Genomic DNA, 23,459 nt, shown 5'->3' on the forward strand with positions numbered 1-23,459 from the left:
CAAACTTTGTCGGTCAAGCTTTGGGACTCTACCGAAAACTGGTCGAAAAACGCAATTGTAAGCCTAAAACTCTTATATTCTAGTAATATTCAATCATTTAAAACTTCATTTTGCAACGACTTGGAAGTCTCTAGCACAATATTTCGATTTATGGTGAATTTATGAAAAAAAAAAAAATTACGTTCGCGCGGGGTTAACTCTTCCGAAAAAATCAGAATTTTTTTGTGCGATTGTCGAAATGTTTGCACCATTTAAAATTAGCTGTTACATAAAGTTTTATATATGAAAAATGTGCGCAATTTCATGTAGAATACAACTAAAAATGATTGAAGGTTGTAGCTTTTCTCTTTTTTCGAAATATTTGCATATAAATCACGATAAATAGAAAAAAAACCACGTTCGGTCAAATTTGACTCTACCGAAATAGTTGAAAAACGCAATTGTAAGCTAAAACTCTTACGGCCTAGTAATATTCCGTCATTTTTCTTCATTTGAAACAAATTTGAAGTCTCTAAAACAATATTGTGATTTATGGTGAATTTTTGAAAAATATATTTACCTTCACTCCGCGCGCCGATTCGCGGCCGCAAGTCTCCGAAATACGTACATGGCATTATCCTAATATTTGCTCCTTTTATATTAGCCTTTTTATAGAGTTTCATATATCAAAATGTGCGCAAATTCATGAAGAATACAATAAAAAATAATTGAAGGTTGTAGCTTTTTCCATCTTCGAAATATGTGCATATGAAAAAATATATATATTAAAATTTCGACATTCGGTCAAATTTAACTCGTCCGAAATGGTCGAAATCTGCAATTCTAATCTAAAACTCTTGCAGTATCGTAATATTCAATCATTTGTCTTAATTTTGAAACAAATTGGAAGTCTCTAGAACAATATTTAGAAATACGGTGAATTTTTGAAAAAAATATTTTTTTGCGTCCGCGCGTTACGAATTCGTACATCATTTTGTGATAATATTTTTCCGGTGTTGCTTTTATTGTTTTACAATGTATTATATATCAAAATGATCGCAATTTAGTGTACAATACAACGCAAAATAAAGTAACTGGTTAGCTTTGACCGTTTTTTGCACAGCGTGATTTGAATACAATTATGTATGAATTTTTTTTTTTTCGCTACCATATATCGCATTATTTACATATGATAATGATATTATTTTTCATTTCTGATGGTTGCATTCTAAACTTCAGGCAATGACAAAAAAAGGAGCCAAAAATGAACTCTTAATCTTCAAAAGTACGCGCGCTGTAATTTTTTGAAAAAATTATTTTTTCCTACTTACGCGCCCTCACTCCAAACCAGGCCCGGCATACGGGTGACGTTTTGATTTTTAGGGCTCCGGCGTAAGAGGGTTAATTTCTTATAGTGGGAAAACAGACAGAGGCCCAGGGACCGAAAGCGAATACGTCACACTACGGCGGTAATCCGGCAGAAAAACATCTTCATATATCCAAAAAATAAATAATAAAGATTTATATGCGCATTACGATTATAACAATTACATGAATAGCTGATAACAATCTGCATGAATAACTGGTAAACTGTTCTGCAAAAAAGTTGAGTATTGCAATTCATCTACAATAGGTACGAAAGTCAAGATGTCGTGACATCATAATACAAGACTTAAAAGAACGTTCTAATTCCAAAAAATAATTACTTGAATTTGAGTCAGAATAGTTACTTTTTCAATAACGAATATTTTCAAATTAATTATCATAAATATGTAAAATATTGATTTTTTACTATTTATTTAAATAATTATCTAGTGCACGCTTCGTTGTCGTCTTCTACCAAAACAGTAGTTTCCTTAAAAACGTTGTGGTTAGGGACCTGTTCCGATTGTTGTGATGAAAGTGCCCCAGCATCTATGGGTACAAGTGGTGTGCGGATTTATCACAGGAAATGGGAAGTTTGTTGACACAAGCGACTCCACAAACAACTAAATGGCGTCAATCTTTTAAGATATTTAAGCGTAAGTAAAAATTTCGAAAGCGTTTTGGTGAAATTTGCACTGCGTTGGACACCCTTTTCACTACCCTCTGTTTAATGCTTTAAATTTGGCCTTAATTTCTAACTTTGGAGAAAATACTTACTTCGAAAGGAGAGTAGAGGTCTTTAGCTCCGTCTCTCACCAACAAGAAGTCGCGACTGATGCCCATCTCCGGTGTCAGGACGCGTTATAAGTACTTTTTCGGAGGGTGGCTTGCCGTGATAGTCTGTGAGTTGATCCAGGCCATGCGGTTGTTTACCCTAGGTAATTGCAGTTCAGAGCTGAAAATGGTTATATGATTTTCCTACATTTTTTTGTGTTCTTGGAATATTTTTGACATTTATTTTGGTAGCAAATTAGTAATATTAGAGATACTGCTCTCCCCTTACACCTTAGAATTAGGCTTTGAGGAACTGCAATATTTGTGGTGGGGGAAAGGTACAAAACGACTGAAATACAAAAATGTATTTAGCTTGACTTAACCTGTGGTGCTTGGGTCCTTATCTCACTAAGAGGAGGTCATGTCTTTGAAACTGATTTTTCCATGCAGTAGTATAGCAGGCTTATTCTTTCCAATCGTATGCAAACGTACCATGTAGACTGTACTTAATCAGTTAATGACTCAGTTAATTACCGAATGAAAAGTTTTATTTTAATGGTGGGGCAATACAGCCTGTATACCTAATGCTGTGTTGAGAGCAGTGTGTAATATCAGCATAGTTTTTGTTATTGGTAATTTACCAGTAACATTATACAAGGAGGTTAAAGTTATAACTGGCATTCAAAAAAATATTTAAAATGATTGAATATTTGCTAAGCTTTTAGAATTTTATGAAAATTAAATTTTGTCAAAAGCTGTATTTGTTAACTTTAATTGACAAGCCCTTTATATGTATTTTTTATTTTTTGCTGTAATATCTGTGGAAAATTTGTAGAACCAGTCATCAAAATCTTTGAATTATGGTATTTGAAGTGATTTTGGAAGCTGTTGTTATTACTTATGAATTGGTTGTAGTTTTGATGGTTAATTTCCTTACATTTCAGAAAAGCACATGTCTAAAATCAAACCTAATATATTCAGGTAGGAGTTCTCATATGCTAACTGGAAATAGGGGACTAAGTAAAACAAATTTAATTAGGTACTGGCCTAAGTATATTTATTGGTAGGTTAAATAGACTAGACTTAACTTAAATGTGCAACATGGAGTGAGTAACACACTAATGCCCTGTCACAAAATAAATAACTTAATGTATGACCTGTTATGATTTTGATTAGAAATAAATAAAAAAAAAGAAAGATCTGTGTAGCTGCAAGGAAACTTGCGAGTTAGAAATGACACGAAACATTATTATGAGATCCTCTAACTCTTGCAAACAGTTGAAATGTTTAGGTTTTGTGTAATGTTTGTGTGTTTTGTTTTGGTGCAAGATTTTTTGGCATGTCTGTTAAAAACATAGCTGCTAACAAAGGACCTAATTCAGTCATGTAAACCGTATTATAGTATATCATGGTCTAGAGTGGTGGTCATTTTTTACTTGATGGATGTCTGTAGCAGGAGTGATTTATCATAGTGCAGTAATAAATTTCATTGGTGGTAGGAGAATCTCGCTCTTATTTTATAAGAATGATGTGTATTGCAGATCCCCTAACTTATGTTTGTATTGAAATACTTAATTGATGACAAAATAGCCTTTAAAACAAGTTCATTGAATGTTTCAACTTCCTGCTAGTGTCTGGCTTGTTCCAAAAATATTTTAAGCCTTGATATGTTAGACTATGTCAAGTATGGTTTTTGTCTTACACTAAGTTCAAGTTAAGCTTCGAAGCTAGGAACTGCCATACTTTTAGTACTGGCATGTTGAGAATCTTTTCCGCTGGCAGAGGACATTTGTGGTATGACAACCCGCATGCTTCAATTGGAGATGTGAAACCCTCTCTCATTGCTGCCATGTACCGCCACATCAGGGAATCAGACAAACGTTTAACAGGCCCATGATGTTGTCTGTGGAAACGAGGTTATTTTAATTTTGAAAGATGGGACATTTAGAATATCTCTCTCTCTCTTTCTCTCTCTCTCTCTGTGATATGTAAACATATAAGAAATTTCTTGAGAATGTCCCTTAGATTCCATGTATTTAGGAGTTATAATTTGTTCCTGTGGATGTAGTTTCGTGCAGCTTTTGAGCTCAAATTAATCCACAGTAATGTTAGTTATTTGTTCCAGTACAATATACAAACCATCGGTCCTTTTACAATAGGAAGGTAACGAGCGGCAGCTGGACGGTCGTAAGCTTCGAACAAGGGAGTTCGGTAGTTAACTGCTTGTCTGACAGTGCGCGCACCGCGCGACTGGGAGGTGAAGAATCACTTTTGCTTTTGGCCTTGTGGTGTTAGGACGTGCTTGCCATCGCTCTCTGCCCGCTTCATCGTCGTATCCTTTATTGGATTATTGTGATTTATTCTACTACTGGTTTGTTTGTGTATGAAAGTGAAACTGTAAGTACTGCTTTTTCATTTTTCATATAATTGTGATTATATCAATCTCTGCGCCCCCCCCCCCCCCCTCAACCGGAATCGGGGTGGGAGGCCGCAAGTGTGGGAAATTCAGGTCTTTTCCCGAAATAGATCCTCATGTCTTTTGCGCTCGTTGCCGAGGGCGAGAATGCTCTCGGGCCGAGCCTTGTGATATATGTTGTGATTGGTCGGAGGTGCAGTGGGGGTTGTACGAGGGCAGGAAGAAGTGAAGGCCTGCCAAGGAGTCATCGGAAAGCTCTCCCGCGACTCCTTTGGCAACAGATACTTCATCTTCTTTCTTGCCCCCGCTCAGCTCCCACGTATGGCACCTTCACCTTCGGGGGGGGTATCAAGGTCCTTCTCTTCGCCCGATCCATCGAGCGTAGAGGAGGGCGCTCGGTACCCCGACGTACAATTGTATTTGGGGTGGGGTTCGTCCCCCCCTCCCCCCCGGCCAGGGGGAACTCCTCCTGTGTACCCGAGTCTTGCTTCCGCAGGTGCTTCTGCTGTGGGGGATGACCTTGGACAGGTGTGGGCGTCATTGGGACTGCAGGGCGTGCCGAGTATCCAGGGGCTGCTCCATCATTTCGCGGGGTCTGGGACGGTCACCCATGGAGTGGTGACCACAACCACCACCACTATCTCTACTCCAGGGTACGCCGCCCCTCCTCAACTGGTATATACCCCCCACGTGATATCAGTGACTCCTATAGCCTCCATGCAGGGGCCGATTGCTGCCGTACCGAGGAGGGGCGTGCCGCCGCCGCCCGGGTTTGTCGTGCTGCCTCCCCCGGACTTCCGCTGCCCAAAGAGCTCGCCCCTAGACCTGCCGCCGGTACCCAGGATGTCGCTGGCTGTTGCCCCGTCTCCTGGCCTACCTGTGCTACCTGCCGTACCTGCCGCTGATGCAGTGCTGGCTGTTCCTGCCGTTCCCGTACCTGCCAATGTCATCCCAGTCCACGGTGTTGCTGCCCTAGACGCTGGTCTGTCTGGACAGGTGCAGCCGGGCCCTGTTGCTTCGGCAACAGCAGCCCCAGCTCCATCCTGGATGGCTGATCTCACGTCTGTCCTGAGGAAGCTGACGAAGAAGAAGAGGAAGAGGAGGAAGGTGTCGTCGTCGTCTGCAGCCGCCTCTTCCCCTTTGACTTCCAAGGCTACCCAGCCGCGGAAGAAGGCAGCTGCCTCCACCCCTCCTAAGAAGGCTCCTTCAGGAACTTCTCAGGGCCCGTCCCACTCCGGTGGGACGGGGGTTCCTTCCGCTGGTCCTCCTGCTCCTTTGGGAGTAGGGCCCGTCTCTCCTTCCGCCGCAAGGAAGAAGAAGACGGAGACCAGAGGGGTACCGGCTAACAACGGTACTTCCTTGCCTGGTGCTAGAGGTTCTGCCGTTACACCAGGTTCCGTCTCGGCCTCTTGTTCGCGAGAGGTACCGAGTGTACGGTCACCCACGGGTGGCCGTGCAGCCAAGACCCAGACGCCAGAGCTCGCTCGGCGGCAGGATCATGGCACGGAGCGGAAGGCTGGCGAGAGCTGCTCAGATGACTCTCGCCAGGCCAGCGGCCACTCTCATAGCGACCAGCCGGTCACCCGGGTCGACATGACGGTCCCTGACTGGCGCCAGCGGTTCGACGCGCCGTGAGGACATGCACCGGTCTCACCGTGACAGTGGTCTCTGCAGGTCTCCTGACCGCCGCTCCCACAGGGACCGGACGGGTAGGGGGACCAGCAGCAGTTCCTCTGACGCACGAGATCGGGGCCGCTGTTCTCGGTCCAGCCGCTCTCCCCAGGGGAGCGGCGCGACCAGGCCTGCAGCTCGATCCCCACCGCGGGTTGGTGATTGCCTGCAGCCCTCCAAGCACACCAGTTCTGCCGGTGAGCGAGGGGGGAGCATCAGGTCTTCCTCTCCCGTACCTTCAACTTCCTCGGGTTACACCGGGAAGGGCGAAGCACCAAGGAGTGATCGTGAGGGGCGCGCCCTGCACGATCCCGTCACGACGCCGTACGTACCAGATCGACCAGGTCCTACACGCAAGTAACAGGAGGAGACCGAGAGGGGTCTGTTGCCGTTCCCCCTCCTGGAGGGGGAGGGTCTCGGGAGTCGCTCTTGTTCGAGGGACTTGACGGTCCAACTCTACAAGATGCTGTCACTCCGGAGATCCAGAGGAACTTTGCCGAGGTTATTGCGCTGATTCGTCAGCACAACGACCTCGGGGAAGGATCGCCGCTCCCACCTCCCGGCTCGAGTCGTTTTGGGGTCCGAAGAAGGAACCCAAACTGACGGGTGGGTCTGCCGCGATCAGAGCTTGCCGACTCTGTTCTAGACCAGGTGGAGTCTCTCGTCTCTGGACAGGAGGGTTCACTGAAGTCTGGCAGGTCATCCAAGCTACTTCCTCCTCCTCTACTGCGACAGCGGCGGTTCTACGTGCCATCGGAGGATCCATTGCCACCCAAACAAGTGAACCTGGAGTTATCCAGGCTAACTCCGGGTGTGTGTCTGCAGCAGCTCCTGTCAGTCGCAGCAAGAGGCGCTAGGCCTGGAATCCACTGCTATGGCGGCTTTCCAGGCCATCTCCTGGTTAGACCTGTGGTCCCTCAGAGTGTCAAAAGTCACAGCCACCTCCGGGGGTATTTCTCCTGAAGATGACTCGGCTTTCAGGAGACTTTGCCAGTCTGGAGGAAGGGCCATTTCCTTCCTCGCCCATCAGACGGTAAACCTGTGGTCCAACCTGGTACTTTGCCGTAGGGACACAGTCCTTACCAGAGTATCCAGGGCGGTCGGGCGTGAGGTGGCACTTGGACTACGAAACAGACCTGTACAGAGTTCCTCCTCTCTCTTCCCAGGAGAGATGGTGGACGCTGTGGTAGAAAGGCGGCGCACTGATGACAGTGACCGCTTAGTACACCAGGCAGTCTTGAAGGCTTCTGGGCAGCCTCGAGCTACTGTGGCCAACCCCAAGAGTTTGGCTAGCGCTTCCTCGGCTGCTAAGACGGATGCCCCGTTGAAGCCCCAAGGAAAGACTCTTGACTTCAACTTCTGCTAAGGGAGGTCGTCATCAGCCCCCCTCCCAGCCCTCCTTCTCACAAGGGGGGAAAGGGAAGAAGTCGAAGAGAGGCGGGAAGCAACGCTAGGGATGGCGTTCCCCCTCACCTGCTGCCGGAAGTCAGGGGGTTGCCTGGTGAGCCATTGGGCAACATGGCAGCGCTACGGTGCCGAGACCTGGATAGTAGACGTCCTTCGGGAGGGATATCCACTACCCTTCGAATCTCGGCCGCCCCTCACCTCCACCCTGGTCCATCTTCAAACATACGTCCCGGGATCATCAAAGGACGTAGCTCTACGACAGGAGATCAAGACCATGCTGAGCAAAGGAGCTGTAGAGATTGTCAGGGATCAATTACCGGGCTTCTACAGTCGCCTTTTCCTGGTGGAGGAGTCTACGGGGGGCTGGCGCCCGATGATAGATCTCTCTCCTTTGAACCGTTTCGTTCGCCAGACTCGGTTCAAGATGCTCCATGCTCGACTCCATCAGGGAGAACGATTTCATGCTTTCAGTGGATTTGAAGGATGCGTATTTCCAGATACCCGTCCATCAATCCTGCAGGAAGTATCTCCGCTTCATCCTCGACGGGACGGTGTACCAATTCAGGGCACTTTGCTTCGGTCTCTCAACCGCCCCACAGGTGTTCACGCGAGTGTTCACTCTGGTTTCTGCTTGGGCTCACTCATCCGGGACACGTCTTCTGAGGTATCTCGACGACTGGTTAGTCCTGGCGAGCTCCCGCTCGCAGTTGCTACGGGACAGGGACCGACTACTGGAGTTCTGCCGCGATCTGGGGATCGTGGTGAACTTCGAGAAGTCCGATCTCGAACCCAAGCAGAGGATGAAGTACCTGGGTATGCTGATCGACACGGTAGCAGGGCGAGTCTTCCCCGCAGACCTCGCAGATCAGCAGATTCAGGGAGGCAGCCGACCGCTTCCTGTCTCGGCAGGAACAGTCAGCTCAGCAGTGGCAAGTCGTGATCGGCCACCTGTCGTCACTCGAGAAGTTAATCCCTCACGGGCGTCTTTCTAATGTCTTATCGCTTGGCGATAGACTTTTTTGTTTTTTTTTCTTACGGCTGTTATCCGTAAGTAATGTTTGGTTCCTCATCACTCCCTTGGATATCTTAGTAGAGAGGTTCTTTCTTGTCTAGAGGAGATGATTCAGGCTAGTTGAACAAGTTAACAACTTTATTCTGTACTCCATACTAGGAGATGCAGCTCGGTCGGATGACCGATATGTTTGATAGTTGGCGTGGAACTGCCATTCTAAAGCATCGCGTCGATAGCGGAACATTAGCTATCTAAGCAATTCATATAAAAACACATACGTAGTTTGCCGGCTCGGAAGTTACAAGTTTCCGGCGTAGGTTAACAGGTCAACCGCTTCCCATGGAAGTTGTTGTGCAAAGTTATCATAACATAAAAATGTTGACAAAGCTGTGAGCTAGATCAGGCTACTGCAGACAGTGCATAGCGTAATCTAAGGTCTGCTTTGGTCACGTAGAACCCTCCTAATGCCATGACCCCAGGTCACTGGTTTATATATATAATGTAATTCTTACATTAGGCTCGGTCTGCTACCTATTCAAGCCTTGAATAACAAAAAAAATTACTTTAAACATTGTTCATAGGAGCGTGCTCGTAACATACTAAGTGATCAAATGCACAAAAAGGTTCTGTTACATACCCTTGTGACATATTCATAAACAAAGATAAATGCATGGAAAATATAGATCCATGATTGGTAATAATAATGATTATGTACCCAAAAATAATAAAATGGTAAAAATCAAAACATGTATACATGATTAATATGATAACATGTAACCTGATTAAGAATAATGGTTACTAAATAATGATTATAGCATGATCATGGAAAATTGTTAAAGAGTACTTGACACTCTTTATAATAGATAAATATAATTGTATAATAGTATAACAATGTAATTCTGCAGAAATTCAATATATAGGGCTGATATTTTATTAGGTGCCCGAAAAATACCTTTAGGAATATATTAATGTATAATATTGGGCTATAATGATTATTAGGCGCCCTGGAGATACTTTGTTAACTGTTCAAATGCAAGGCCGTGAGTCTTCTTTGTCCTACATTTTTGCCAGCATACGGACCGCTTTTCACACACAACACAATTCCAGACAATTCCCTAGGCACGAACTGAAATGGCCAGGTTCAGGCGGCCCTAAACGCAAACGACTTGAGTTTAACGGGTACGTCATCCAGACGGGCCAGTACGTTCCCTTGGAGATCCTTCTGTTTACGCCTCAGCCTACGCCAAGCAAAGATGTTGTGGACGGCGATAAACCAATATGGCCGTCGACGCTGAACACGGCTAGCAGAATGTAGTAGCGAAGATGTTCTCCACCTGCATAAGTCGATGACGCGTGGGTCATCTCAGCAGTTGCGTCAGACGATGAGCTACTCGCGCGTTGTATGGGAGAGGTAGTGATGGGATGATTGTTGTAGCCCACGTGTAGTTCGCGAAATACGCCTTCTCACGTATTATCGTGTTGCCCCCTCTGACGGTATAATTTGTAGATGTCCCCGTACAACCATCGGCTGCTACGAAGATAGGGGCATGGGCGGTGGATGTGTCCGGACACACGACGTCGAATCCGGCCTTATCATAACGGATCCAGGAACATTATTCATCCTGTAATTGAATTTATTACCGAAAAGGGATAAAGTTTTCCCCAGACCACCTTCGCTTGTATGAGAGAGAGAGCCGTTAGCACTATGTCTAACTCACATGAATCCGTTGATATAGGATAGAATTCAAAAGAGTCAGCTGTACAAATTTTATTATTCATGGCTTCTGAACAGTGAGTGAGTTTATCTAAGTCTTTAATGACTGTAAATGATTTCTTATCAGAAGAAATCAGTACATGCCCTGTTAAATTGGATATTACTGGATTTGAGTTATTCGTCATAAAAGTAGGAAACGGTGCTATTTTGTATGATTGCCAAGCATCGGAAGAATCAAAAGGAATCGTGATCATAATTCATATAATTTTCAACGCTGACTGATATTAGGCTATAATAGAATTCTACTTTATGGCATCCAATAAAGGAATATACCCCAGCTTCTCCCGTCCGTTTTCTAAAGTTAACGTCAGATCTTTAATAGGCATGAGGTGAGGAGATAACACACCCTTTGTTGCTAACGTAATTGCTTCTACGTAATCTTTTGACTTTTCAATAAAATGTGATATTTTCACACGGATATGATCTATTTTCGAACTATAGTAAGCTAAAGTAGCCAGCAAATGTTGAACTTCCATGACCTGATCGATATTATTTGAAATGTTCATTAACGATATTCATTATTTGATTGATCGAAGATAACTGGCTGCGAAGTTCTGATAAGGCCAGTTCCGTTTTGTGTTGCAAAACTCAATTCTTTTATTTTGATTATTTATCTTGAGGCGATTTGAGATTCCTAAACCTAGATTGTCGCAAACTGATCCTAAAATGTTTAGTCCAGCTAGAATAAGCTTTGGGTTGCGACGCTCAACAGTATTGTGCCGCACAGACCACATCAGCAGGTCCACGAGCGAGTTCTTCTGCCTCGGCGGTTTTATTTTGTATGTCATAAGACAACATTTCCGCGACGTTTAGCGTTTGAGCTAGTGAAATCTCTGAGTTAGCATGAAAATTACGTTCATGCATTTCCTTAAGGGAAATACCAAACCTCATCAGGTCATTCTTTAAGTTAGGACGTCATCTTCAGGTAAGAAAATAGCATGCATATCTACCTCGATAAAAACAATATTACTTGACACGATGAATACATCATCGATTCTCTCGATAATCGAGCCATGATTAAATTCTATGTCTTTAGTCCTAGCGCTCTTTCCATACAACAAAGATGTCTGAATACACAATATCACTCCTAACAATAACAGATTCATTTTTGAAAACCTGCAATGATAAAACAGATGTAATAACTCGCGTAAAGGAATAGGTTTACATACATATATTAATAGCTATATATATATAAAATTATTATACAAGTTTCATAAATACAACCATTTTTTTCCCTCACTCCATCTACCTTTCTTTAGATTCTGATATGTGCCAATGGGACTATTCTCACATCAGTGGGTTTTTGGATACATTTTGAACCCTAACTCTATTGGCCGTTAAATTTTCTAAAAGTTAAACGGGCCTTCAAACTTAGGTGTCAGTTTATAATTTAAACCTTTACGCACGTATACTTGTATGTATACCTGATCGCCCACGGCATATGTTCTAGTTGGCTTAGCTATTTTATCATGATTTTTTTTTCATTAGGATCTGTGCTTCTTCTAAATTCTTACGAATTATATTATATCGACTTATGCTTGCATCCATAACATCCTTTAGAGGATTTGATAAATTAGTTGTAGGCTTTAAGATGTGGAAAGGCGTTCGGGCCGGGATACCGTACAGTGCCTCGTGCGGTGTCATTTTAATAGACACGTGATACGAGTGATTAAGTGTGCTTAGTACCGCAGGTATGGCAATGTCCCAGTTGGGATCTGCCCCCCCTAAGGTGACCCTTAAAATGTTTAAAACCTTACGATTTGCCCTTTTCTTTCCACTAGCCCATTAGACTCTGGGTGATAGATCATGGTATTGACTTTCTTTATACTAAGGAATTCGCACAAGGAGTTAAGGAAATGATTATTGAACTCCCCGCCCGAGTCTGAGATAATGATGTGTGGAATTCCATGTTTACAAATGTAGCACTCGTAAAACTTCCTAGCGCACTCGACCGCGGTTTTGTTTTAAGCGCTATAAGTTCTGTATATCGAGTCAAGAGCGTCTATAATTACTAGGAGGTGCTTATATCCTCTGTCCTGACTCGTAAAATCCTGTTAATAAATCTAAATGTACTCTTTCAAAGGTTGATTTGGCACGGGGTAAGCCCTAGGCTGACAGGTGTCTTCGTGTGCCCTTTGTATTCTTGACAAGTGCGACAATTTGCTATGCCTTTTTTTTTTTTTTGCTTTTTATTAAAAAACTTCCTCTAAGCATCGTATGCCAATAAAATAAGGATTTGGCTTTCTGTGACATCAAGGTATAACCCGGGTGTCCGTGCAGTGGATTTTCATGCAACCACTTTAAGACAGTGGGTATGAGTGAGATAGGCACCACCACCTGGTTGTTATTCACTGCGGTGTGTTGCGGGTTTTCCTCGTCACGGATCTACACAGGATATTTTCCTGTAGGATATAATTCTGCTGCTTATACTTTAGGTATTCCTTTTTTCCCTTCGGATTTTTCCGTTTAACGCAATGATGATTTTTTCTATTTGCGGATCTTTTCTTTGTTCCGTCTGTAATAGTTCAGCACTCCAGCCCAGATCTTCCTGTTCGGATATAGTTTTAACAACGGGCATGGAGGTTGAGATATCTACTAATTCAGCTAATGGCTCGGTACAAGATGAAGAGGGGTTGCGTGATAATGCGACAGCAACGATATTTGCTTTCCCAGGTAAATACCCGATCCTCGCGCCAAAGTCCTGAATGATCATGTGCCACCGAGTTTGCTTGGGGCTGTGACTAAAGCCTTTAAAGAAGTCGGTTAGGGGCTTATGATCAGTGAGAACCTTGACGGGATAACCGTCGAGATTATGAATTTAAAGTGCACGAGTGAATTAACAATAGCGAGCCCTTCCTTGTCTATTACTGCATATTTACTTTCGGAAGGTCTCAGTTTACGTGAATAAAAAGCTATAGGGAAAAACTGTTTATCATATTGTTGAAGCAATACCCCACCTACTCCTAGGTCTGAGGCGTCTGTTGCTATGAAAAATTCCTTATTGAAGTCAGGAAATTTCAAGATAGGAGAACTACACAGTTCATCTTTCAATTTATCGAACGCCTGTTGATGAATTTCAGGACCATACGAAAATCTACGCCCTTTTTTATAAGATCTGTTAGGGGGAGCGGCTATGATTGAGTAATTGCGGATGAAGCGGCAATAGTATCCGCTGCCCCCAAAAACCACCAAAAACTGCTGTATTCCCTTGACGTTAATAGGTATCGGGAAAGTTACGGATAGCCGACACCTTATCGTGGACGACTTTAAGACCTTCACTAGAAACCGTGAAACCTAGATAGACTAGTTCTGTTTTAAAAAATTCACACTTACTTATCTTTACCCTTAAATTATGCTGCCTTAACCTTTGTAACACTAACTCCAATTTACGTAAATGCTCTTCTAATGTGTTGGAAAAGATTACTAAGTCATCCATGTAGGCATGTAGGATATCTCCCAACAAGTCTCCAAACACGACGTTTATCATACGAGTAAAAGTTATAGGAGCACAACGTAAACCAAAAGGCATACGCAAAAATTCATAATGTCCCCTGGCTGTGCTGAAGGCAGTGTATGGGATACTTTCTTGTTCCATCGGAATCTGATGAAATCCTTTTAGTAAGTCTAGGCTTGAATAAGAAGTGGTGGCAGCTAATAAACGAAGAACATAATTAACAAGACCCATATCAGCCGACCGAAGGTCTACAAGAACTAACTTCCACCTTCAACATCAAACGAAACAGAGGAAACGGGATCTTCAATCAACGCAACAGTTTATGAAGCCGCAACTATGTCCTTCATCGAGAGGAATACAAGCATTTAACACTGACGTTTGAGCAACTGTTGTCACTTATCTTCGAGAATCTACACCGGACGAGAGCAGCATTTGAAACATCAACGGAAGAAGAAACACACAGGGAAACATCACCCGTTCACGAGCAAGGACGCAGAGTGGACAGCTATACGCAGTAGTGCAAGGACGGAGGCTGTGACGTCATCAATCTTGGACTTCCCAGAGCATCGTGCACCGAGAGAAGACCGTGACGTCATCACGACTTCCGACGCGAGACGTCATCCCATGTCAACAATCCTTCGCAATATAATCTGGAGCTAAGTACCATTTTTATCTATTCAGGTCTTTTCCTCAGTGAAGTGTTGTTCATCAAGAGTCGATCGTCCAGTATTCTGGGGGTGAGTTGTTCGCCATATTAATCTTCCTTCATTACAGAACCAATCTTCAACTACGAGGTTCTCGCCCGCAGATTAATTTTTTTTTCTTTTCCAGTTGTCATTAACCATTTCTTGCAGGAATTCTCCGTATAATATTTTATCATATTATCTGTATTTTTGTATACTTTGGGGGATTTTCCTATTATTATAACACACTTATACAGTACATTGCTTATGCGTTTACGTAGTGGTCGAGTGTACTCTTATAGATATTTTGATAGGATTGCAAGGAATAGAAGCGATAAGAAAAAAGTGAAAGCCGAAATGGCAACCACTCCGGCTGGCAACCCCAACGTGGTGACTCTCGTTAGCGCGAGGTCAGCGATCGTCCCCTTTCAAGGTCGGGTCAATGGGTTCCTGCCTCAAAATGTTGAGGCATGGATCTCATCTGTAGACGCTCATTTAAATGCAAAAAGCATCACAGACCCAGCAGTGCAATTACAGGAGGCCAAGAGCTTCGTTGACTTTGCGAAAGGCGACGCAAGCGCGTATCTAAGGGGGGTTTCTTTCCAAGAAGCGCTTACATGGGACGAGTTCAAAATTAGATTAAGTGCCGTGTATGGGGGTGAAGAGGCTTTAGATGTAGTATTGGCATTGAGAAATATCCTTAACCAAGCCTCCATGACTCAGCTCAATGTTGTCGAGCGTGCGGCGCTAATTGCCGACCGGCTAAATGAATATCAGGATAGTTTAAGTAACTCCGGGTGGGTTGCGGGTGCTAAAATCAAAGTGAAAGATTTTATCCGTTTGATCTACCTTACGTCTATCACTGTAATGTTGCCTGAAGCGTTAGTACGGTGTTTTGATAAAAAATTGCAGCCCGACAGTACGGAATTAGATGTGTATAAACAAATCAAAAAACACATGTCTAAATGTACCGACCTAGATCCTTCGCTCATTCAAGTTTTTGCAAAAAATGAGAACAAGCCACAACAAGTAAATGTGGTACATAATAATAACCAAGTTGCAGGGATGGTTTGTTATAACTGTAAACGACCAGGTCACATGATTTCAGACTGTCGGACGCGTTTTTGTTCAATACACAATAGTTCAACTCATTCATATAACCGTTGCTACTCGAGGAATCAACAGCAAAATGCTACAACCACGCAACCAGTTGCTAGTGCAAATAAAAAGAAGGGTCCTCAGTACTATAAGAAGAAACAACCAAATGGAAATTCTGCACAACAGCAGAAACAAACAAATCGTGCTTCAGGTACCTCTGTTCCTGGGCCGTCTAGCCAGAACTCGCAAGGGCAAGCGAATTTTCAGGGTGTGATAAACAAAACAAATACCACGTAGTTCACTCCAAGGGGGGAGAGGGCGATGTTGGGTCATCAATATCAACATCTTTTGTATCAAATAATCAGTTTAATCATTTATCAGATCATTGTGAGACAATTGATTTTCCTATGAAACACACGGCCGAATCAAAAAATCTGTGCAGGTTCCCGTAGATTTGCAACAAATTCATGCAATTATTAGTCAAAACGAGTTGCGACCAACCTTACATGCAGTAAATTTGGACCATAAGTCATTCACTTTGTTCTTTGATTCTGGTAGTCCACGTAATATAATGGATTTAAGGACTCATCATTTACTCTTTTCAAATTTCCCTATAGAAAAGTCCGGAATAAGGCTCTCAGGCATTGGGAATAATGAATTAAATGTTGTGGGCGTAACTCATGTACAGTACAAGGTCGGTAAGCGCACGTTTGCTGATACCTTTGTCGTTGTACAAAACATTAATATGTATCCCGCAGTAATTATCGGATACCCGTCTATGGGCACTCAATATTATCTTAGCACCTGCAAAACACGGCGTGTATATCAAAGGGAAATTCTATAGGTCTTCTAATACCTAAAATCTGTTTTAGATAATAAAGAGACAGACAGAGTTGTCACTTACATTACGGAACCAATCACCTGTCTCATGAACCAAGAAATAATACAGGCAACCCAACAGAACTCTCGCTCACCCGTAATATCAGCTTGCACGCAAACTCTCGAGCCTAACGTAAACTTCAAATATATTAGTGCGTGTAAAAAGAAACCTTGCCAGGATCTGAAACATTAATCCTTTCTGAAACTCTGAAAACACACGGATTATCCGTCACACAAGCCGTTTATACAGTCGGCTCACAACAGCAATGTAATATCGAAGTCTGTAATCATTTGAATACCACTTTAGTAATCCACAAAAATCAACATATCTTGGATGCCGAAGTTTATAACATCGCATTCTTTACCGTAGCTGAGATAAATCACGCTCAATCAGTCGCGGATGAAACCCTTTTGCAATCTATAAAGAACAAAATCAATAAAGATATTCAAGAAGAAGAAATTCAGCAGAAATTTTTTGAATCTGTTAACTAAATATCATTGATGTTTTTTCCACTACGGATGGAACCTTAGGAAAACGGATGTCATAGAGCATCAAATCAGGCTCAAGGACAAACAGAAAGTAATCTATGTACCTTCGTACCGACTTCCTATGAAATTTCAGAATGAGATAACAGAGGAAGTAGGTAAAATGTTAAAAGAAGGAGTCATTAGGAAATCAAACAGCCCTTATAATTTTCCGTTAATAGTAGTACCGAAAAAGATCGAACTTGGCGGATATGCGTAGATTTTCGTCGCTTAAATGAAGAAACAATCCTGACAGATTCCCAGTACCATGTACCGATGATATCCTATCTTTACTAGGCCAGAATAAATATTTCACAAGCCTAGACTTACTAAAAGGATTTCATCAGATTCCGATGGAACAAGAAAGTATCCCACCGCTGCCACCACTTCTAATGTCTTATCGCTTGGCGATAGACTTTTTGTTTTTTCCTTACGGCTGTTATCCGTAAGTAATGTTTGGTTCCTCTCATCTCCCTTGGATATCTTAGTAGAGAGGTTCTTTCTTGTCTAGAGGAGATGATTCAAACAGGCTAGTTGAACAAGTTAACAACTTTATTCTGTAACTCCATACTAGGAGATGCAGCTCGGTCGGATGACCGATATGTTTGATAGTTGGCGTGGAACTGCCATTCTAAAGCATCGCGTCGATAGCGGAACATTAGCTATCTAAGCAATTCATATAAAAAACACATACGTAGTTTGCCGGCTCGGAAGTACAAGTTTCCGGCGTAGGTTAACAGGTCAACCGCTTCCCATGGAAGTTGTTGTGCAAAGTTATCATAACATAAAAATGTTGACAAAGCTGTGAGCTAGATCAGGCTACTGCAGACAGTGCTAGCGTAATCTAAGGTCTTGCTTTTGGTCCACCGTATAAACCCCCTCCTAATGCCATGACCCCAGGTCACTGGTTTATATATATAATGTAATTCTTACATCTTTACCTGCGGTCTCTCCAGTGGAGACTAAAGGAGAGTTGGTCACAGGCAGAGGATCCACCGTACTTCCCTGTGTCCCTCACTCAGGAGGTAAGGCAAGACCTAGCCTGGTGGCTGGACGACGGGAAGCTCTTAAGAGGAGTGCCTCTCCGCACTCCCCCCCCGGAGATGCTGCTGTTCTCAGACGCATCAAACGAGGTACGGGGCACACACCTGGAGGAGTTGCTGACTGCAGGAGTGTGGGACCATCACGACAAGCACCTTCACATCAATGTCCTGGAACTCAAGGCAGCGTTTCTCGCTCTCCAAGAGTTTTGGGACCGCTTGATGGGACACTCGGTGGTGTTGATGTGCGACAACACCACGGTAGTGGCATACGTCAACAAACAGGGGGCCTAGTGTCTCTCCCGTTGTACCAGTTGACGCTGCAGGTGCACGAGTGGGCCGTGACTCACTCGATAGAGCTGTCAGCCCACTACATTCCAGGCAAGAGGAATGTAGTAGCAGACATGCTCAGCCATCAGGATCAGGTGATAGGGACCGAATGGTCCCTACACCAGGACGTGGCGGAAAGGCTCTTCGACCTGTGGGGGCGTCCAGTAGTGGATCTGTTTGCCACCTGGCACAACAGAAAACTTCAGGTTTTCTTTTCAGCCGTGCCAGACCTATGGGCAGCTGCAGAGGACGCTCTTCAACATCCGTGGGACAACCTCTTCGTCTACGCCTTTCCCCCATTCAGCCTGATTCACAAGGTGATCAGCCGAGTGCTGGCCACCCCAAATCTCAGGATGATCCTGGTGGCATCCGGACCTGCTGGCTCTGCTTGCAGAAGCACCGAGAGAGATTCCCCCTTGGCACAACCTTCTCGCCCAGCCACACATAGAACGGTACCACCGAGCAGTCCAGTCTCTACATCTTCACGGCTGGATGTTATCCACCATCTCTTGCGAACGAGAGGCTTTTCTCGTAGCGCAGCAACAGAGATGGCTGGAAACGTCAGACAGTCCTCTGCAGCTGTGTACCAGGGGAAGTGGGCCGTCTTCTGTGGTTGGTGTCGTAGGCGGGGTCTATCTCCTCTCAGAGCCACTCTTCAGCAGGTAGCGGATTTCCTCGTATTTCTTCACCAAGAAAAGCTCCTCTCGGTCCCCACAGTCAAAGGATATAGAGCTGCCCTGGCACTAGTCCTGAAACTGAGGGGATTGGACATCACAAACTCGTTCGAGATCTCCTTGCTAATGAGGAGCTTTGAAAGGTCTTGCCCACCCAGGGAACTCAGGCCTCCTGAGTGGGACGTGACTCTCGTCCTTAGGAGTTTGACTCGAAGACCCTTCGAGCCACTCCGAGAGTCGTCAGACAGGGATTTGACCCTCAAGACCCTCTTCTTGCTGGCCCTGGCATCGGCAAAGAGATTAGGGGAACTTCATGGTCTGTCCTTCAACGTGAAACATTCCAGGGGATGGGGATCTGTGACGCTTGACTTCATCCCGAACTTCATAGCTAAGACTCAGAATCCGTCGATCCCTGACGACAGGTTCGAGTCTTTCACAATCCCTTCCCTAATGGACTTCACCAACAGTGATTCGGATGAGATGCTGCTTTGTCCTGTGAGGGCGCTACAACGCTATGTGAAGAGAACTCGATACCTCAGGCCTAAGTGTCGACGCCTCTTCTTTAGCGCCGGGGTGACCAAGAAAGAAGTATCCAAGAACTCGCTTTCTTTCTGGCTGCGTGAGGTGATCAGGAGGGCGTACGAGGCTGATGGTAGTGACGACATCCGTACGCTCCGTCCGAGAGCCCACGAAGTCGGGAGCATTGGTCCTTCCCTTGCGTTCCGCAAGAACTTCTCCGTGGCGCAGGTCCTGAAGGCAGGGGTGTGGGCCAACCAGACCACCTTCACCTCCTTCTACCTTTCGGATATTGCCCACAGGTCCTTGGATACTTTTTCCTTAGGACCCGTGGTGGCTGCTCAACACGTTGTGTAGCTAACCCAGCCCCAAGCAGGCAGAACAGCATCGATTCCTGGTGTGACTGTAGAATGGATGAGTGAATGAGAGTGTGACTGGCTCCTCTTTCCCATCTTTTTCTCCCCTCTACCTGTGGGCAGAGGGACACGGTTGTCACCCTGCTGGAAAGGATGAGATGCAGGTAAGCTACTCGACCGAGCCCCATCCTATCCCTTTCATTAGGGATAGGAGTGAATATCCACCACTTCCCCCAACAAAGGGGGGGGGGGGGGATGTGGAAGCCAACAAGAGACAAACCCATAACTTTATATTGCCTCTTGCAAAAGGAACAAGTTCTTGCTTGCTAGTTTTAAGAGATACGCTTGCCTCTCTCTTATTACTTGGGTCCAGAGGTCTGACCATTGATCCTGCGGTACATACCCCGATCAATTGGACAGAGGCTAGGATACCTCCCTCGCTTTTATGACCAGGGAGGCAATCCAAGGTTGGGCGAACACCAGTCTGTTCACAAGACTCAGATTCCTCCCACCAAGAAGTGAGTCTTCCTATTGTAAAAGGACTGATGGTTTGTATATCGTACCGGAACAAATGACAATTTGTCGAAAATTGTCCTTTTACATATAGTCCCACCTCATGCCACCCCTCACTCGGCATTTTTTTGCCTGGGCCTAAAGCAAAAGTGATTCTTCACCTCCCAGTCGCGCGGTGCGCGCACTGTCGGACAAGCAGTTAACTACCGAACTCCCTTGTTCGAAGCTTACGACCGTCCAGCTGCCGCTAGTTACCTTCCTATTGTAAAAGGACCTCAGGTTTGTATAGTTAGGAAAAATGCAATTTTGGACAAATTGTCATATTATGACTTGCATAGAGTAGCAATATGTTGTACTTTACCACTTAAGGGAATGGATACAAGATAGCTTTAAAATATCCCCGAGATCAGTACCTATACGAAAGTACAGAGGACTGACGTATGGTCAGTTGATAAACAAATACATATAAAGATTCCTAAGTTACTCAATAGCGTCGCCAAAACGTTAGAAAGTAGATATCTTAAACTTAGTTCCCCAAGCGAGAGGAATGTCCATTTGATAATAATGCAGAACCTTAGATGGAAAATAATTTGGCATGATTTAATTTGCCTCATTTGACGTGGAAGTTGAAAAATCAACCGATAGTATCCAAAAATAGATTCTTCCATGATTTGAGTCTCTGTATTGCTAGATATTTAGTTAGCCATGTACTGAAATTGGGATCGAATACCTTGCCAAATACATGAAATCTAACAGTGGAAAGGTGTAATCCCTTACCTGAGTTCTTTCAAGAAAACCTCCGCAATCGGTGAAAAGGTTTGTGGCTCTGAAGCCAGTTCACATAACAGTCGTTCTTGACAACCCATCGAGTACAGCTGCAAGGTGACGAATTGTTAATCCAATTTGTTGTCCAAAAAATCAACTTCCAAATATTTTTTAAATATATGATTTAGCCGGAACTAGTTATGTTGGCAGACATTACGGTAAAAGAAATTAGACTTATAACCTTGGTTCTCGAGAAATATTTCACGAGAACTTGAATGTCATTAGCTGTGTTGTGTAGTTTAGTACTGCTTACCTCTAAATGCGCGAAGTAGACGATGAGCTTTTCCAGTTGTTCCTCGTACGCGGGGTCCCAGTAGAGCGCCTCTGGGATCTCCCCATCCTCGTAAATGGTATTCTGAACGCTGAGAGACCTCCCTTTAGCGGGAGCTATTGTCGGAATGGCCAAAGATACGGGCATGTTGAGGAGGAAACCTGCCGGTGGAGGAGGAAAAGTGGTAGAAGGTTCGGTGATGGACTCATATAGAGCGGAGAGCTCGTAGTTATGTTCTAGTGTTGGGAAATGGGTAGGTCAGGTTTGGTGGTGTCGTCCACTCCAGTAGAACTAAGGGTGAAAGTTGAGGAATGTTACTGATATAGTTTGTAGGGAGGGAAGCGTTTAAAGCGTGTTACTCTAGAACTGAAGGAGGAAAACTCGTTACGTTATAACTTTGGAAGTAAGGGAGGAAAAGTGTTAATGTTACACTTCAGAAAGGGGGGGTGAGGGAAGAAAAAAATGATTACTTTGTAAGCGATAGAGGAAAGGAAGAGAGGGAATATTTATTTTTGTAAGAGAACTAAAAAGAGGAAAATATTAAATTACAAGATAAGGAAGAGAAGTGAGGAAAATGAGTTTGTGTGTGTGTGTGTGACTAATGCCGTAGGAATTTTTATCTTATTTAAATACTGCACACTGCAGAGTGTTATTTGATGTTTAGTACTAGCTTTGTAGTCACGAATCTTTGACTGTGTCAATATAGCCAGAATTTATTCCTTACCAAGAAGTATAGGGGCGTTTGGGTTGACGAACAGGTACCTCTTCTCTCTCGCAGCGTTTGAGAATGAGCCCCACGAACAAGCAGTGACAAGTACCACCGCTGGGAAAAGGTAATAAGTCTTCTTCATCGTTACCTGGAAGTATTGCGATAATTAGAATTAACCTGTTTCTTAGTGGGGTAATGTCGAAAACATTGATATCATTAGAATTGCGATTTGATAGTCTGGTAGTGTCGTTGGTGCACCGCACGTAGCGCACTGTAGGCATGACTCTAGGATTGCGTTTGTCTCCGTGGCTTGCAGTTGCTTATAGTATTTTAGTTTGCTCGGGGAGGAAGCCTACAAACTACTTTGTTGTTGTTGTTAGTATTGCTGTTGTTATTCTTGTTTTGGGGGAGGGGGGTAGGAAAGCCCTATGGAAAGCCTTAAAATGTCCGAAAAAGGTGTTTCGTGTTGAGTTAAAGATACGGGAATTTTAGGATAGGATATTTATTGTTTATTTGTTAGACTGCAAATGTTCAAAACTACAAGTTAAACAGCGCAGAAAAAATATTTCTAAAAAATATAGCGTATTTTAATTTTTGTTGGTGAAACAACGCTCTATAGGAGAAACTTTATTGTGCGGTTTCTTAGTGCAAATAGTTTTATGCCTTTTATGCAGCATTGGCCAAGATGTAAAGATAAAGAGGAAAAGACAATGTGAAATTAAACCGGTTTGAGCCAGATCCAGAAGGAAATGGTATACTCGCATTTGCGAGGAAGTAATTATTTTAATCGCACCTCCTTGAAATCTCGCCTGTGTGCTAAAGCAGGTGACAGGCGGCGCCTTTTGCACATTGTCTTTCAGTCTCCTACCGTTATGTCTATTTTGGAGAGTAAATTTATCAATTATACTAAGTGAAAGGTAGAAGGTCAAAGTGCTCTTGATTATCCAAGAATTGATTTAATTAATTAGTGATACTTGATGTTGGTTTTACTGGGAAAAAATGTAGTAATAGATCCACAGAGATATTTAGTGTAATTTTAATATCACAAGTGATTTATTATTATTATTATTATTATTATTATTATTATTATTATTATTATTATTATTATTATTATTATTATTATTATTTATTTACTGTTGTTGTTGTTAATAGTAGCAGTAGCAGTATGGTGGTCGTTCTTTAGAACTG

General features: G+C 43.7%; 2 long non-coding RNA genes across 3 annotated transcripts in view; one reads left to right on the forward strand and one right to left on the reverse strand.

The window, feature by feature from the left end:
- Window positions 1–23,459, forward strand: part of LOC135210126 (uncharacterized) — a 104,596-nt gene that overhangs the window by 3,318 nt on the left and 77,819 nt on the right. The window lies entirely within an intron of this gene.
- The window catches only part of LOC135210526 (uncharacterized), an 8,959-nt gene continuing 6,739 nt past the window's right edge, over window positions 21,240–23,459 (reverse strand). Inside the window, exons 2-4 of the long non-coding RNA XR_010313527.1 lie at window positions 22,287–22,419; window positions 21,545–21,723; window positions 21,240–21,341 (exon numbers count right to left, since the gene is read on the reverse strand). This is a non-coding gene — a long non-coding RNA (uncharacterized LOC135210526). The remainder of the gene's footprint in view (window positions 21,342–21,544; window positions 21,724–22,286; window positions 22,420–23,459) is intronic.

Source organism: Macrobrachium nipponense, chromosome 39 (genome assembly GCF_015104395.2).
Source record: "Macrobrachium nipponense isolate FS-2020 chromosome 39, ASM1510439v2, whole genome shotgun sequence".
NCBI classification, from domain to species: Eukaryota; Metazoa; Arthropoda; class Malacostraca; order Decapoda; family Palaemonidae; genus Macrobrachium; species Macrobrachium nipponense.